The sequence below is a fragment of the Caloenas nicobarica genome, chromosome Z (assembly GCF_036013445.1).
Source record: "Caloenas nicobarica isolate bCalNic1 chromosome Z, bCalNic1.hap1, whole genome shotgun sequence".
NCBI classification, from domain to species: domain Eukaryota; kingdom Metazoa; phylum Chordata; class Aves; order Columbiformes; family Columbidae; genus Caloenas; species Caloenas nicobarica.
The window spans coordinates 20,983,113-21,002,254 of record NC_088284.1 but is presented as its reverse complement, the minus strand read 5'-3'; the positions used below and the strand labels follow the sequence as shown (position 1 = coordinate 21,002,254).

Here is a 19,142-nt window from a genome sequence, read left to right as displayed (position 1 = left end):
AGTTTTGCAATACCTATGCAAGAGAATGGTTTCTGCAATCCCTTGGTCATATGGAGATCTTTGTAGGGGTAAACTTGAAAAGGATTTAAAAAACAAGGATATCAAAAAATCAGAGAAGCAAAAAAACTGGCTCATGAGAGCAATGTTTTAAGAATTGCTTCCAGTATTTTGCTGTTACTGAATGTACTTTGCATTTTTAACACTGACATTTTCAGGGGCAATATTTTGTTCTACTATTGTCTTTCTTGAGCAGTAAGAATCACAGTCCACGTCAGTCTTTATATTATTCATAATCAGATACGGTTCCACAAGCAACAGAGTTCAGTTAAGAATAGAACCCACATTAGCTAATGCCCAACATGAAGGAAAACACCCTTCTTATCCAAAAGTTGGTTTGTTTTTTTTTTTTTTGAGTTAATTCTTAAACTTGTAACACTTGGTGGTTTTAATTCCCCTTGAAAAGCAACTTTATTGCATAGCTCACCTAAGAAAGGTCTCTCTCACTTTTATTAGTTTCAGCCCACATGTTCCAGTCCCTGGTAATTCTGAGAAAATATGAACAAGTATTTTAAGTCAGTCTTTGGCTATAGAAACGGAGAGAATCTTTGAGATTGCCTCCATCGAGCACCATCAACCACTCGGGATCTCAAAAACAACAGTAAAAGCAAGAAGCATATGCAAGCTTTGGAAGAGACCTTATGTTACTATCTTATATATGTACAAAAAGAGAAATCATTTGATAGCCAGAAGTTTAAGAACATTATTCAGATTACATATATATATATATTCTCTGTAATTACACACATATATATATGCATATATAAGACCCCTATATATAAACTACAGACGAGAGACACTGGTGAAAATCCCACTTCCCTCACCAGTAGTTACTAGAGAGAAAAGATTTATGCAGATCCTCTCTCCCAGACAGCTGCCCGTTAAACTGAGTGAGAGTTCTTTAAAATCAGAATGTTTCACTGAAAACTGTCATTTGTCAAATTGGACATAATTAGAAAATCTTTCCACTTAAATAGACTTTATTCTAAAACAACAGAACTAAGGTGTTTCACCTTTCTACCATTTCAGTATTTGTAAAATAAAACACTTCAGTTACATTCTGATTTAAGGTTTAGTACACTTTGATATTTTCCCACAAATATCACTCTGCTGTTTTCAAATGTCAATCTTTTTACTGACATCACTTTTCCAGAAATTTGATCAGAGATGCCACATATTGTTTATATTTTGCTTTGGAGTAGAGTGCCATCAAAAACTGTACAACACACCATACAGAAAGTTCACACTAGTTCACATTCTTTCTAAAACTAAACACAAGTAAGCAAAAAAGACAACATATTCATGTATGCTAAATCTGTATTTCCCCAAAAGCAAAGGAAATAAGATCCATGCAGATTCATCTGTTCTATTATACTGAAATTTTTAAGTCATTAACATCTCCCAATCAGCCAAAACATTTCTCAGGATCTATTGTAGTAACATACTCTGAAAGTCACTATTCCTAAATCATGTATAAATACTTTTAATCAAACACTGAAATACTGTAAAACAAATTATTAATTTATTCCAGATCAACAAGCATACTCCCTCATAAATCAAATTTTCTCCTACAAACCTGTCCAAATTCACCCAAACCAAAATATGTCTGTTCATATTTTGCAAAGTGAGAAAGGGACTAAACCCTTTCCATCCTGTTTACAGGACACACTTGCAAAGCTCTCATTTGCAAATCTGTTGTAACGAACAAACCAGAGAAAGTCAGTCTTATTCATACTCCACCTAACTAACCTCTTCTGCCAATGCTCCAAAGTAAGACAGGACCAGGTAGATTTCTATTTTCCCTTAGCCCCAGAGCAGTTTTCCATTATTTGGCATCTTCACTGGCTTACAGAGAGTTAGTGATTAAACAGCCAATTTGTAAATAGGGGGATGGTGGGAAGGGCAACAGATGAGCAAGCTTTCACTATTAAAAAAAGGATTGCACGTTTTAAAAAGTAGGATATATAAACTAACACCAAAGAAATGCAAAAATCTAAGTATCAGTATAAGAGCAGCTTGCTTTGGTTTAGTTAAGCCTGTTTCCAATTTCAATTACTGAAGTATACAAGTGGCCCTTCCAGAAAGCATATTCTAATTATGTCATATACACAAGCTCACTCACAAAAGCAAGGAGGTAATGAGGCTGACAAATAAAAAACATGGCAGAACCCCCACATAGTAAAAGAAAGAAGTGCTCTTAGTATTACTTCTTCAAAGAACTGACTGGTAAAATCTCAAAGAGGATAAATGCACTGTTGCTACTTCTCTATTCATTTAATATGACAAATATTTTTTTCACAATTTATGTAAGTCACACCTTCTAATATGAGAAAGTGGTTCACCAATTAGTGACTGAAACAGCAAAAACTGCATTTTCACATTCATGAACCTTATGAGTTGCAGGTACCATTTCACTGATTAAATAAAAATCCATGTGCATTCTATAAATACATCTTTAAATTCCAAACTGATACACTAAAATAAAAGAGAAGCACATCTTAGGCCAGCAAGACAGCTCCGAGTTACTGACCAAACTGCAAAGCTACGTTATGTGCATATGGAGAAAGCCCAAGAACTGTTCCATGAAGGTTAGATTAGCCCTCATAGAATCATGCCAAGACAATCCACACTGAATCCTTCCATCTCTGCCTATATCCAACCCGCAGGTGTCCTGCTTATCTTCTGTGTGTTTTATTCTTCACTCCAAATGACAACCATCTTCTTAAGGATTCAAAATTCACTACTGTGGAAAGGAAGATTAATTATAGCCCTCTGTTTCTCTGAGGTTTTAATACAAACCTTTCTAAAACAGAATTCAGACAGCACTATTGTCCCCGCTGTTGCTGAGGCAAAGGTGAACTGTACCCCATATGCTACAGATACATGAACAAGCACAACTAACCATTCAGATAAATCAAATTAATAAATAAACTGAAGACTAGATGACTCAGTCTTGCTTAACGTTTTAATATAATTTACACAATTGCATGCCGAGCACCTTATTTTCATAACTTGTTCAACTGCAACAATTTCCAAGTTCTAGTAAGGGGACAGATTTTTAAATCCAAGTTAAGTTATATTTGAAGCATCACAAAGAGTTTTACCAATGTTGAAAACACATAAAACCCAGTGAAATTGGATTATCATCGCTATATCTTTTTTAATTACTTAAAGACTAAACATGTAAAACTAACCTACGAGAAGTGTGCTACCATTATAAGAAAAATACAGTTATAGCTGTTTGCCTACCATCATTCACTGATGACTGAAAATCAGTACATACAAAGTAAGATGTAAACCACAGCACTACTATAAACATAGATTTGTAGGGCAACACCTATGAGAGAAAACTAAAGCTGATCTTTGCAGTATTCCTTGAGATGCAGGTGATAACACCCATCCTTTCAGAGAGGTAGCTCAGTCTTTCTAGTGTGAAACATTATCATTATTTCACAAGTCACAGGCTCATTTTGGAGAAGATTCTCAGTTCTCTGCAGCTTTGCTATTGAAGAAATAAACTGGAAATTGCTTTAGCACAAAGGAGACCCAGAGGCTACATATCATTATGAGAATATTCTGGCAATACAGAAGCATTAAAAATGAAGCATGATACCCTTCTAGTTTCATTCACACACCATTTAAACAGAAACCAGAAGTGGCTGAAATGGATCGGGCCTCAACTACCTTAAACTTGAATCAAAACCAACATACACACTCAAGTAGTAATAAGGAGTAGCTAATTCTCAATTTTTTCTTTTTACATCAGATGTCAAGGCATCTATACAGGTAGGGACACTGCCCTTTGCTAACTATTCATCCAGGCCATCAAACTACAGAGTTTTTGTGCTCTCTTCCAGTAGTGTAACCACCAACTTACCACCCACCTCTGTGATAAAATATACAACTGAGAGGAGAGCAGCTAAGCAGCAGCAACAAGGAAAACATCTTTCCTGTAACAACAGTCAGTTTACCTCCACAAAAAAAATAACCCTTCACATCAAACTCAGAGGACCCAGGGACACATCTCAATTCATAATACTTTTTTCTCTTTAACAGTTGCCATTTGAGACCATAAATTTGAGCTTGCAGTACCCTAAGTGGCCTTTCCACACCACATGTCTGACATTATTGTCCACATGCTTTGGCACACATGATAATATTTGTGTTTGAGACACAAACTTACACTGACAGCAGTATTCTGTATAGTACTAAACTGCTATCTCACATAATCAAATATTCCTTTACATTTGTGTTTTCCAGGTTCATATTACAAGGAAACTTTAGCTCCCTCTCACTGCTAATTATTCCTGAAGTTTACACATAGTAAACATCCTCTTCCAATCTAGATCTTCTACGACACTGGCTGTCAAGTAGTTATTTCTTATTTCTGAAAAAATTTAAGGCAAATTTTAAAATATGACTCTGTCATTTTCAGTGGACAAGTATCTGAGTTATTACCCAATCCTATATTTAAAATTTTTCCACAGGTGTTTATAGAAAAAAAAAAATCTTTCAAGTTACCTGAAGTTAATCAACATCTACCTTAACATACCACTGATGAGTATGTTAGTAAGCTACGTGAGTGTTGACTTTACCAAACTACGTTCAAAGTTCAGACAGTTATTGCAAACAAATCACAACAAGTGGGAGCCTAACACTACATCTTGGCAATAAGCACTCCAGGCCACAACCCTCTCCCAGCCCATCCCCCCAAAACACAAACCACCTTTAACTTACAAAGATTCCTAAAATGCTTAACAATGATTATGACAAAATCCAAATTAACCACAGAACAATACTAAGTAACTATGAGAGAATCATTAAATCTATTGTTGGTCTTAATGGGGTAAATCTAATCTACAAAACAATTATAATTAAAGAAAAACAAGAATGCTTCTTAAGCAGTCTTGTGTGCACCAAGACTATTTACTACTATAAACACAGAGTTCAGTAAACAAGTATTTTACTGTAGATGAATATCCTAACATCTAAGGACTTAGCTTTTTAAAGTCCAACTAAAATTCTAACTTATTTCAGGAAGTAAATATGTTAATATCTATCAATTTTAAGTAGTTATATCTGTGGAAACCTACTGAAGGCAATCCATTCACAGAAATATCATTTTAAAGCATTATTTGGCACACAACCCCATTAATGAATCTGTATGTAACTTGATTTACAGAATATTTATTTGTCATAATCATAGACATGAAATTAACTGAATTCTTTCTATCAAGGTTAGTATCATTTTACTAGTAAAACCTCTAAGTTCTGTACAGCAACTTTAATGTCTTTGACAACTGACGCTATTTCTATAGAGTTACCTTTAAAACTAAAGTACATCTATCTTCTAATTTTTGTTCACTTTTCATCACAAAATAGCATAAGCATGTAAGCTTCATCATCATAAAACTGAGGAAGTTTTTCTGTTCTTGTTTAAAATAGTTATCTGCTTATATCTACAACAAGCTTTATGATCTCTTCAAACAGGGTTTCAAAATTAGTGTATTTTACAATGAGATGTTTAACCCATTTTTACTATCCTTCCCAAAACACTTGTTAAAATTTACACCTCTGTCAGGAGGTGTAGGAGACCTTCAACAGTTTTGTTTGAGAAAAATACTGTTCTCCCCCAAAATTCATACAGTTACACAGAGTGTCATCTACATTTGGGCAAGTTGATTAGCCCAGACTCTCAAGTTACTGTGCATCAGCTGACTTTCAATAATTGTGAATATACACTTAGCCCATGAAAAATGCAAACTAATTCAGCTTCCATAGCCACCAACCAAACAAGGTTAAATTAAATCAAGTTACATGCAACTGCCACAGGCTACATACACACAATTGAACATTCACCGTAGCTGAGTATGCAATAAGTTGAAATTATCAGAACTTAACAAGTTATGGTGAATCCTTAGAAGTTCATTTACAGAGCTTTTCGTAAGACTCCATTGGTTAATTATTTATCAAGATGTGATTAAGAATTTGCTTAATCCCATGACATCACGTGTCTACTTCAAGCCTAGAAAAACGATTTGTCAAGAATAAATGTAAACATTTACAGAAAAAAAAAAGATAATTCCTATTCTGAAGTCTACTAACTGAATATAACCATTTAACATGACACTAAATTAAATAAGTAGCTTTCATTATACTTGCTCTAGGTTGCAGGCTAAGATTACAGTGCAATGTGAAAACTGATAATGTTTACCTTCCAGTATTATTATGGTTTGTTCACATAATGATAGAGAATTACAGACAGAATGGTTTTTAAACTATACCATTTTTATTGCAATTCCTCAAATATTTTAATGATATTTTCCATGGTAAAAATAAATGATCTATTTCTGTAAATAACATGACTAAACTTTACATCATGCTAGACAGAACCAGAGAGAATTACTCCAGTGAGTAAATACGCAGAGCCATAACTCTAAATAATCTTTTATAACAGTGACCCTAGAGTGCACAGTGTGTTACTAAAACGCTCTAAGCATTAGTCACCTAAATTATCACCAGAAAAGTTCACCTACAGCTTTGGTTCCATGCTTGTCAGAACTGCCTCTACTTTTGCAGAACTAAGCAGCTCAACGCCTGTTTTACACCTAAGCCCGGGCAATATCTCCAGAACAGGAACATCCAGTTATACACATGCTTTGAACAAGGCTAATACACAAAACTGATTAGTTCGCACTTCATACTAGCCACCGACTCCACCCCTTTACTCCAAATCTCTGCAGAACAGAGGAAGATTACTTGCTCAGGATATCAGACACACAGATTGTAAAATCATCCTCAGTAGTAGGAGGTTCAAACACACACCTGTCACTATTCATTAGAGTCTTTGACTGGCTCTAAGATTTTATGGGGTAGCAAGCATACCCTTCTCTTGTTGAAGGAGTAGTACCTCACAGTGCAAAGAAAATTAATTAGACCAGGGAAAAAAGCGTGAAAGAGAGAATATGATTATAAAATAAATGTATTTTAACTCTCTTTCAGGAGGTAAAAGTCTCTTCCATGTTTTCTACTGACTAACCAATATGGATTCCTTACTCAGCACCACAGGAGTTGGATTTCCATTTTGGACATTGACACATCTCAAACTTTTGATTGACACTCAAGGGCTGACCTGTTCATCAGCAGTATCACAAACAAAAAGTCCCTTTTTGATCTTACTGAAATTCCTTTCTACGATACAGTAACCAAAATTAAAAGTTCTACTTACTGCACTGTGACAGCCGGTTTACAAGGCAATGCTTTAAGAGCTACTCTACTAAACGCATTTCTGTATGTTAAAATTTATATAATTAAAAATGCTGAAGATCTGACTTTAAAATCACCTCTAAAACAGAACATTCAACTCAGAAAAGCTGACATCAAAAAATACCCAAACATTACTTTTTCTGTGTATCACCTCAAAGCTTTCTACACTTCTACCAGGAAATCCTACACCACTAGGCTGAAATATCACATTTACAAAGTCAATCAAAAGTTAGTAAATGCCACTTGCATGCAAGAATTCTGACACAGTCCTTGAATTATATAATTGTGTAACATTCCCATCCCACCCCCAGGCCAAATCTTCACTCATCTTACAGAAGGGATCTGCTCTGGAACTGAATCAGAGGCTATTAATATGGCTGTAAAGGTCTGTTGCATACATGACTCTTCAAGTAAAAATGAAAGAGAAGTATGAAGGGAAGGAGGCTACAGATCAGATAGCACAAACAGAAAGATGCCACTCTTGAGAAACTCATTCTACTTTTATTACTAATGGTAAACATTTCTGTATTCCTTTTTTTCCTGCATGCTCTGAAGCTCAATTTGAAAAAGCACTGATTAATCATATTTGTAACCAAAATTAACAACATCTGTTCTAATATTATCACACACGTTACGATGCAGAAAAATTCAAGTTAATTCAAAAATTAGGTCCTACAGTTGCTCCAGTTAAGACTTCCAAAGTTATAAAGACCAACTTTTATATCTCAATTTCCCAACTTGCATGATTACATACTCTCCTCAAAAATGCATTTAAAAAGTAAATATTCGTGAGACGTTCCGATATTACAATACATGTCACAGAAAAGCCCGTGAAGAAATTAAGAACTCTATCTCTGGAGCAGGGCTTAACGATGTGACATGATTAAGGCAAAGCACTACACATCAAACACCAAAGAAATAAAAACACTTACTCATAAAAGACAATATTGGAAGGAATCTCAATAGTCCAGCCCTTTCCCCAAGGCAGGATTAACAATATCTAAGGCCACTACTAGGAGGCATTAATATAACCTGTTTGGGGTTTAATTTAAAAAAAAAATAGGGGGGGAAAAAAGAAAAAAAAAGAAAAAAAAGAAAAAAAAAAACACCAAAAAACCAAAAACCAAACACTCCATTAAGGAGGCTACATTCATTCCACACAGTCAGTGAAACAGGCAACCTACTGTAAGGAAAAAAAGAAAGTTATAACGGAATTAAAGACTACCACAATGCATACACAAAGATGCCAAATGCAGACTACACAGGTAATCTGAGCTACAGAATTCCCTGTTGTTTGCACTTACAAGATGTACTTCACATTTCTGAGCTTTTTTTGTTTGTTTTGCTACGTGATTTGCTCAGTTTAACAAAAAAAAAGAAGAGACAAATCAAACACTGAATTCCTGTGTGTGAAATGATGCTTTTTTGCCCCACCAATCCTTGTTTTGTACTTTTAGCTTGTCCGGCAATTTGTTCTTCTTCCCCTTTCTGGCCTCTCTCAGTACACACTTCCCGTCCATTCCTATCCCTGAAGTGCTTCCCTTGACCATACATCCATTTCCAGAGCACCCTTCTCTCTTGGCTGCTTGTGAAGGCTGTTTCACAGCTCTTCCTGTATCTTTGCTAAGGATACTTGCATCTGCCCCACCATCTCCATTATCCAGTCCTCTCGGTTTAGCCATTACTTCCTTAGGAACTCAAAGCTCCTACCCTCCCACCACTTCCTGCCCCTGAAACTTCCATTCCTTCCCCATTCTGTGTGAGTCTGGTTTCAGTCCACCACTCTTCTCCATGTGTTCACCCTTCCAGCCATCTGCAACCTCAGTTCTCGTCCTTTCCACATTCAAACAAATCAGCACTATGGATAAGCAGGGAATGGACACCAGAAAACCATGAATCTGTACCACATCTCACTGCTTAGAACTGTACTTATTAAGAAAGTCCTATAATGCATACCAAATTTTTCAACATTAATGCCTACAATCAGAGAAGTCAGCTAGTTTTTCAGACACTAGTAACTTTCTCAGTTTTTGGACAGGTTTTCAAATGGCAACAAAACACACATCCCTAATGCAAAAAGTCACCTCAGCCTCAAATTTTTAATTCCTTTCCCAAAGAATGGGAGTGTTCAAATTACTTGAATAAAAGGTCAGTAATAACTTTTTTTTTTTCCCCTCTAGCATGACCCTTAGGAGCCAGTGAACTATTTGGGCTTTAAGCTTTTTTAATAAAGTCAGTCAAAGGACAGTCACCCAGCATGGAAAATTTCAGCCCAAATGACTGAAGTTGAGTAAAGTCAGAAGTAAAATCAGTACCTTTAAACAGTTAAGTATCAGGAAACTAAGAGGAGTCACTACCCACCCTACCTGTACAAAACAAGAAGGGAGCAACATGCATTCTTCAAGTCAGCTAGTAACTCTGTTAAGCAATGTTTCGATTCCTTGTAACTGCCAAATTTAAATAGGATACACTGACATTTTTCTGTGTTACAGGTTATGTCTCAACATGAGTTTTTAAGGAAACTGCCAGGAAGAACCAATCACCACTGAGCATGCTAGTAGAAGAAAAATCCATTTCTCATTATTTAAAATAGAGAGGGGGAAAAAAAAAAAAAAAAAAAGAAAGAAATAAAACCTAGCATCCAGGTAGAAAAAAGCAATCATATCTCCTTAGTTTGAACTAGAAATTTAACAAATCAATCATCAGGCAGATTTTTAACTTTTCTTTCAGGAAAACAAGAATAAATTTTATTTTAAAAAAATAAGTTAAACTGATTTTACATCTCCACAAAGCACTCCACATGAGTTCTCATCATTATTAGAGTCTTACTGAAATTTTCCCAGCTTTTAGACTACAAAAAGCAGATTCCAGATCACTTTTTCTACAGGCGCTAAGGTAGCTGCTGTATGTAGCATCTGATGAGGTCTCTTGAAATTTTCCCTCCCACCCTTAATATCCAGAAAGAACAGCTGAAGAAAAACAGAAAGCAACATATCTGAATGGAAAATAACGTGCATAGAAGGCCTCTATTAAAACCTAAGACTTGAAAATAAAATTTCAGACAAGAAATATTTGTAACCTCATTCTGAATACCTAGTCAACATAAAGGAAAGATTGTTAGAACAAAGATAGGGGTTACACTATCACAGACACACGTTCACAATCAAGAAGCCTGATGAATTATGTCATATTAAAAACAAAAAGAGAGAAAAAAAAGGTTAGTACTATAAAACCATGCATTAAAGTATTAAGAACTGTCACAATTATGGTTGCTTACACCTACAATTCAGTCTCTTGTGTATTATGATAGTCAATCATTAAATTATCATACACTGTTTTTTTGTTATTCACAGGATCTATGCCTCATGTATGCCACATGACATATTATGTCATGAAACAAATTATTAAAAGGAGATGTTGTCTATGGAACATTACACTTTTTTACTAAGCACTTCAAATAAAACATAGTTAATAAATCCAGTTGATTTAAAACAGTTTCCCATCCAACAGATCTTTTGCTGGAAACTGCAATTTATAAAAATCAAATCTAAAAAACCCATAACAAAACAACAACAGAAATCCAACAACTTATTTTCACAGAAAACTCCCATCATAACTAAAGAAAGAAATAAAAACAAAGGAAAAAAGACTGAACACTACTTAATCTACCTGTTCTATAATATACTAACAGCCTCTGGGCCACACCCAGAGCATATGACATAAAAAGCCATATGGGGGGAAAAAAAGCTCAAGAACTTCTCTGCCTGACACTGAGTAGGCATTTGGACCAGGACTTCCTACATCCCAAAAGCAATGCTCTGGCTAGGAATACGCTTGCTACACCTCAGAACAGTCTTGCTTTCCTAACAGAGCCGTATAGCAGCTGGACAATTGCCTGACATTGCAATGAAATGGTCTGACCACTAAGCTGCAGAGGTTTCCATTCAACCAGTTTACATCAGGCTGCAACAATTATCAGTTTAATAGGCTGAGTTTTATCCCTAGCAGCCAATAACCACTGCTGAGGATACCCTCCAGAGCTGCTAGTTCCTGCTGGAAGTTGAGTAACATTTTGAATCTCTCCAATGTCTCCTATATTGCAGGCAAATCATCTAATCACTTGTGGGACTTGGGTTATCATCTAGTTGTTGGCCCTGTTCTTTCTGATAAACTTTAACAGATTTTGGGTTCTTCACAGTATGGTGAGTAATTCTTTTTAATTTTTCAGGACAAGAAATCTATTCTTTTCCAGCTGCTGGCATGATCAAGGCTGTTGAAACTTAATAGAAGTTTAAGGCCATCAGCAAAAACACCATTCTGTACTTCTCAGGGATCCAGCATGAGAAACAATGACCTTGATATGTTGAAATGCAGGGCACTCACAACCAAAAATAAACTCAAAGAAAACAATGCTATGAACTTACTAAGTGCGGTAAAGTAATTCTAAAATTCTGAAGAATAAAGGATGTCAAATTACACAAGATTTATAAACACTTTTAAAACTCACTGTTTTGACTCTGTTTCAGTCTTCCATCTGTAAAATGGAAACAATATTTTACAGATGTGCAAAAACAACTCTCCAGTGTTTATGAAATGCAGATATTTATATATTTATTTTGAGATCATTCCTACAAATTAACAGATGAAAACACTTCAGCATTCATGAAAGATTTGGATGATTACAGCAGCTAATAAGGCAGCAGGCTGCACATTGAATGGCAAAGAAAAAAAATATATAGAGACTAGGTTATAACAGTATACCAGTCAGCTGGCATTTCCCATGCACTGTATGAGGCATTGAATTGGGGCTGTGACAGTAAAGGGGATGACAATGATGTAGTTAAAGGCCCATCATATGGAGAAGGGGGCTGGATTATGTTTGTTTCTGTAATCTTAGTCTGCTGTTTCTTTATCTGAGTCCCTTGCTTTACAGCCTAGCGTTTTTTAACACTGCTGCTCTAAAATGCATTGCACATCTACACTTACACACTGGTACAAAAAACAAAGCACTTCAAATCAAACCACAGTAATAATGTGAAAATGTAAAATACCTACTTACATAAAGAATTTTGAGATCTCTGATTGTGAAACCATTTAAAAACAACAGATACAAATACTAGAGGCCATAAACTTCTCTAGAATTTTTGCTAACATGAAATAATGGTCTTCAGTGTTTGTTTTCTTTTTTTTTTTTTCCCAAAGTTATTTGCATAAACCAAGTAGTCACCTTCAAGTACAGTATCAACCACCATGTTTGATTTGACTGGAATTCCTTTTAGTTTCTACATACATTTGGGCTAAAATCCTTTCTCCATTCCCTTTTGCTAGTGAGATTTTTCCATAATGAACAGTAGGGACAGAAAGTCAGACACAAATCGTATGTCCTGCACAATCTCCTCAAACAAAACTTCATCACTGCTGGGGTGCAGCAGATGTCAATATAAAGCACTTCTCTTACACATACTTTGAGGGTCAGGATCACCTCCTAAGAAGTATGCTGGTAACACTAAGAAAATAAAAACACAAATACAGATGAATTATACTAGAGATGTTTAGCATGCAAGCCTTTAACAATTGTCATTTCAAGAGGACTTCCTTTTTTGATTATTAAAAAGGATCATTACTGCAGTAATACACAGGTATTAACAATTTCAAGCATTTCCTTGTAGGTATCTCTGTGCAAAGAAGTGTTCATTACTGCTGATTCAAAGTCAGAAGCTAACCTAGCCTGTACTACTTCTACTAAAGGCATATGGAAAGCAAGATTGAAAATAAGCAGTATCATATTGACATGGCCAATTTTTCAAATGTTAAATATTTCTAGTGATGTATTTTGTGACACTAAATAGCTACCCTAAGACCGGATGACTCACCTCATACATAACAGAAATCAAATTCTAAAGCTATTAATATTCATGTTTTTCCAATTAAGTATGCCCGTAATTGTTGTCAAACGTCCACACATTCATGAATATTATACACTCCTCTAGAATAATTTCTAGAAAGCAAAAATTTCTGAATTTCAAGATTTAATTTCTTTCCTAAGTCTAGATATTCAGAATAGTATATTTTTTCTTTCTAATTACAGCAATTATCCACTAACTTTACACTTCTTGTGTAATATTTACAAGGTAAATGTTAATACAAATTCAATATAATGACTTGAACACTTTGTAATATAATATAGACATAAAAGTATCACACCTGCCATGGAACACAAAGAAAATTGCAATAGAAAACTTTTTATATCAATCCCTGGCTCAAATCAATTCAGAGTTTGACTTTTTCATCTAGTATCCTTCAAAATATAGTTATTTATATTGCATAGGAATATATGCATGACATAGTTAGGACTAAAGCTTCGTTACCTTAACCATCATACAAACACAGCAACAACAAAACCTGGTTCTATCCCATGCAAATTAACTACCTATTGCCCTGTTTCTTCAAAAGTCATATGAACATACACAGAGTTTCAAACATGCAAGAAGGTAACACAGGGGTACCTGTACACCTACGTAGAACAGGGATCTGCAAATGGTTTTAGTAATGCAATTTTGCTTCTCTGATCCTTCTGTTTCTTCTAAATCAAAATTTAAACATTTCAAATATATATATGTGTATATATATATTTTACTGGTTTGCCTGTTCCTATGTCTTTATTTTTTTAAGTATAAAAACAGCTTTAAAAGACAGCAAAAGGCCTCAGAAAAAGATTTTTGATGGAATATCTTCAAGTAAAATGTTTAAGAAGTTGAGAGGAAAAAAAAAAACTTGTATACAGGAAACAAATTCAAAATGTACAAGATAGTCAAAAGTACAAAATAGGAGATAACAATGAAGTATTTTTCTCTTTCAGTTGAAATAATTATTACAACTAACATCTTGAGAATAATTAATTTTGTATTTCTGTAACATTGATAAAATAACTACCTACTCCTTAAGCAGCTAGCTGCAGTGATAAACAGTGGACCAATATATAAACTCCTAACATTAGGAAAAAAATTACATAGTCCTGCTTCACACACACACACACTTAAATGTGCCAAAAAAAAATCCAACCTGAACCAAAAATAAGCCATCTTATAAACATTTCCCAGTTAAATATCTGTCCACTAAATTTATTTTCTGAAATAAAGACATTTACAACTACATAAACTGTGATAAAGCAAGAAACTAAGGATTAAGCACATATGGCTCTGAAGAACAAAACCAAAAAATTCATTACAAATCACAAATAGCATCTAAAATTTCACTCTATAAAGACATCTATTTTTCATACCAGAAAACTGCATGCTTTCTGACTTAAAAAGAAAAAAGTGCTATAAACACAACCCTGGCAAGACAAACTTGACAGGAACTACGTAACTACAGTAGCTTATTTCCCGCTCATATCTGGAATATTTAAAGCAAACCTCCTTAAACGAAAAATAAGTCAGAAAAGTCTGTTACTGTTAGGTTAACAAACCCATTTCTTTTAAAATGGGACCTGTTTGAAACAGACGACAAAAGAATCGCTAGAGCTCATGTCGCTTCCTGATGATGAAAACTACCCAAGAGCTACAACTAGTTCTGCACAGTCCTTTCTTTCCTGTAAAGCAGAGTTACACTCGGCCTGTACGCATGCTACAGACCAAAAAGGAAAACACAACAAACACAGCAATTCTGCTGCTGAACACTGAGATAGGGACAGTTAGAGACAACTAGTGGCTCCCTCTACAATTCACAAAGTTTAAAAATAAAAAGCTGCTTTTTCGACAGTGTAAATGGTTCCTCTCCACGCACGTAGGCCTGAGGCCCTGTTGCAAACAGTGTCTAACAGGACCAGGCAGCACAAAGACAGGAATGGGAGATTAGTGGGAGGGAGGGAGGCCGGGATTGGGGCTCAGCAGGATCTTGAGGCTTTTTAAAATTCAAACTGCTCCCTGACCAATACAAATCACGGACATGCTACTGACTACTACACGGATTTACAGCATCAAAAACACGCCTTCTACGTGACAGCTATATTAACTTCACCCTTTTAAACATGCATCAGGGCACTAGGAGGCATGATGGCACAGTTTTATAACAAAACTCTAACACAATACACGAGAAAGTTACTCTATTAGATACATTAACCATTTATTATTACAACATATCTGACTGAACCACTAAAAACCTGCTGAAAAATGGAAAATTTATGTTATGTGGATACTTGTTTGCCATTTATAAATTTCCTTTCTTTACGAAAGATGAAACTTTGTATCTTAAAATTTGCCTAAATTATGTAATTTCCATAGCAGTAGTTTTATTAGTTCACAAGGTGTCTGCTTTAAATTTGCCTCAATTTTTTGTAACACTCACAACTGTGCCACACATAAATCGGAGCTTTACTTTACTGCAAATTAGCTACCATTTACATATAAAGACCTGACACTTAATCAAGCGCCATTTACAAAACACATTTGACCTGTTAAAATGACACCTAATTACATATTCAAACATCATGGACATGAACAGCCAATAACAACCTCGGGATCTGAAAGTGATATGGCCTGACAAGAAAGGATGACACTTTTTAAGCATTCCTCACTTTTCACTTTATTAAATTTCATTTGATTTTCAAGTACTTTGGGTAAGATCTCATCTTCACCTTGGTCCCTTAAATGTCATAAACACGGCACTATACACACGATCCCCCTCACTTTTTCTGTTTGTTAAAAGCATAAAATAGTGTTTCTTCTGAATTTAGTACATATTCCTGTAACACACACAGCACATAGACACTGAGATCGTGTGGAGCACCTGATACAATATACTTGCTTATCTGTATTTCCTGGGTCTGCAGGTGTCTATGTTGTGTCAATCAATCCACAATCGCTAGTTTTATGCTATAAATATACTAAGTGATTAACACACTAATCAATCGCTATATTATTTAGAGATTAAACCTCTGCACATCATAAAATCCGCATGCATTCGAACTTCTGAACGTTCAGAACACAGTTGGTTAAAAGAAGGCAACAGCAGAGAGAGCTGGTATTTTTGTTCTGGGTATTTACATTGTCTCCCCTTATTCCTCCACTTACTCCTTCCCCACTTCAGAGAGCTGTCTGCGCTGGGACCTTCCTTCCTTGCCTTGGTGAAGTTGTAAATATGGCAAAGGATCATGCACATTTGCAGCTAATTGCATTGTTTCCTCCTCCTCCTGCTCCTCTCCGGGTTGAGGCCTGTCACTGAGAAGCCGCTTCGCCTTTCTAATCCCCGAGCTGGAGTAAAGGCGCTGGCCGGCGGGCCTGCGCTCTCCACCGGGCCTGGGCCTCCCAGCAGCCCGGGAGGAACCAATCTCCTCCACCAAACCCGAGCGAGCAGGAAGAGGGGCTGCGAAATAAACACCTCCGGTTGCCACTTATTCCCCTCTACCCCGGATAACAGCTAATCCCCTCTGCTCCCGGCAGTGCTGGGCCGCCTGGGCTGGGAGGCCCGGCCCGCTGCTGGAGAGGGCAGGGAGGGGAAGGGGAGACAAGGAGGGGGGATTACCTGAGCAAATCGGCGTCTGAATCCAACGAGAATCCCAGAGAGGGGGAGAGAAATCCGCCCCCCTCCCTCCTCAGAGGAGCCGCCGCCGCTGGGCCGCCGCCGCCGCCGCGGAGCAGGAGGAGGAGGGGAGATAATATAACAACAATAATCCGGGCCGGGAGGGGGGCTGGCTCCTCTTCCGTCTCCTCCTCAGTGCAGCGAACATGTAGAGCCGGGGGGTGAGCGGCCGAGATAAATCCCTTCCCCCTGATCCTCCTTCACAACATCGAGCGGGGCCGGGCCGCGCCGAACCGGTTCCGAGAGACACTCCGAGCCGCGGGGGAGCAGGGGGGTGGCCGGGGAAGCAGCGCTGCCAGGGGGCCGCCGCCGCTCCCTCCGTGTGTGCGAGTGCGGGAGGGCGGGGGAGGGGGCAGCCTGGGCAGGGTGAGTCGGTACCGGGCGGGGGGGTAGGGGAGAGAGGAGGAGGGGGAAGGATCCTGTGTGTGTCTCTCTCGCTCCCTCTAAGAACAAAATGCCGACCGGAAGTGCAGCTGCAGGAATGACTCCCTCCACCGGCGCCAAACACCAACAGCCTCCCCCTTCCCTCCGCTGCCTCCTCCTCGCTCGCTCGCTCCCTCGCTTCACCAGCGCCGCTTCCGCCGCCGCCACTGCGCTTCTCGGAGCCGGCGCAGCTGGAGCGGCTCCCTCCGCCTCGCCTCGCCGCGGCGGGCGCAGCTGAGGCTCCGCGGCGTGGCTGCCTCTGCACCTCCCCACTCCTCCGGCTGCCGCCCGAGTTTCTCTTTCTTTTCACCTTCTGGTGTGCGGAACGAGAGCGGAGTTTATGCTTAGGCCTGCGCTGAGAGGAAGGCAGCCAGCGATTTTTGAAGAAGTGAGCGTTGAAAAAAACACACGTTTGGGGTTTTGGTCGTCGCTGAAGGCAGACCTAAAAAAGGCGCCCTAAAATGAGCCCACGAAGGCGGCCGCCGCCCTCCGTCCCGGCGGTGAGATGTGTCAGCCCTGGGACACTGGCTGGAGTTACTGTTGCCGCTCACGTCCGTCTTCGAGGTGTAAAGAGGCAGTGTGGCAGGAGCTGAAACACCCGATGCTGAAAGCGTTGCCGGGGCGAGGGATTTCCAGGTGGATGTACCGAACTGGAGCGGCTTTTGAAAACAACCTTTTTGGACGAACACGGGGGAAAATGGTGATGTTCAGGTGAAGGGTCGTTTGCTGGACGCTGATGCTCCCTACTGCCACCAGATTTACTGGAAATATTTTAATTGTGGGTTGCAAAGGAGTGTTTGGAGAGTGTCCTAGTCTGAAAGATTTTCTGGTGTTCCTCCGTACAGGTAAAATTGTGAATAATCACAGTACAGGATAATAGTGAAGAAGCATTTATATCCAATGAGTTAACTATGTATTTTTGTACTCATGTCGTTTTGCCGTCAGTACTCGAACCAACATCCTTTGATTTTTTGCGGATGCCTTGCTTGTCTGTGGACTTCAGGATTCAGCTGCAAGTTGGACACAGCTGTAAATACCCTGTGGCATGTAAAGACACCTTTTCAGTTCTGGATGGATATTATTTGCACAAAGGATTCATATCTTACACCAATGCACTTGAATCTTTCCAAGTCTTAGGATTTCCTGAATAATGCTCTAACACGGATTTAAGTGCCTCTCTCAAGCTTAAACACCTATTAAATTTGAAATGCTGGATTAATCAAAGTTCGTTTTACAAGTGTGTATGTTTTTCTTTGAAAGCACAGAAATGAAGATGGCACTGGAGAATACGGTAATTCAGTACTGGACATACTAGTATCTATGTAAGTTGAATGGAGACAGGCTGAACCAGCCTCTGAAAAAAATGCATTGTATACCTTAGTTCCAAGTTAATATAAAAGGTCACAATCCTATAATTGTTTATGCATTTACAACTTCAGGTTATCCATTTGAAATAAAGGGAAATAATTGGTGTAGTTCATCAAGTGTGTTCATAAGTCTTTGTGCTTAATTTAAGACAGTGCAGCTCTGTAACTCAAGTGAAAATATTTATCTGCTCTTGGTAAAAAACTAAAGTTTAATGAACTACCTATTTGGAGTTCACCCACCTGTATGTATGTGGACATATACACCTAAGAATTCACATGAAAATGTGATTCTAAAATGACAAAGCTGGCCCAGAAATCTATTTCTAACTGATGGTTACCAATTCATGTTGATGGAGTCTTTCTGTGATTTTAGTAATTCATTTATATAACGTTTTATTTTCTTAATTGGTGACTTAGTATGTAAATAAAATGTTAATACTGACATTTTCA

General features: G+C 37.6%; 1 protein-coding gene across 5 annotated transcripts in view; it reads right to left on the bottom strand.

The window, feature by feature from the left end:
- The window catches only part of NIPBL (NIPBL cohesin loading factor), a 155,830-nt gene extending 138,132 nt beyond the window's left edge, over window positions 1-17,698 (bottom strand). For 4 of the 5 annotated variants that reach the window (XM_065657826.1, XM_065657830.1, XM_065657829.1 and 1 more), the window contains exon 1: window positions 16,846-17,698. The gene's annotated coding sequence lies outside the window, so the exon portion shown is untranslated. Of the gene's footprint in view, window positions 1-11,830; window positions 11,858-16,845 lie in introns of all 5 variants that reach the window. The other variant, XM_065657827.1, reaches the window with a different exon arrangement.
- Window positions 17,699-19,142: the final 1,444 nt, after the last annotated feature.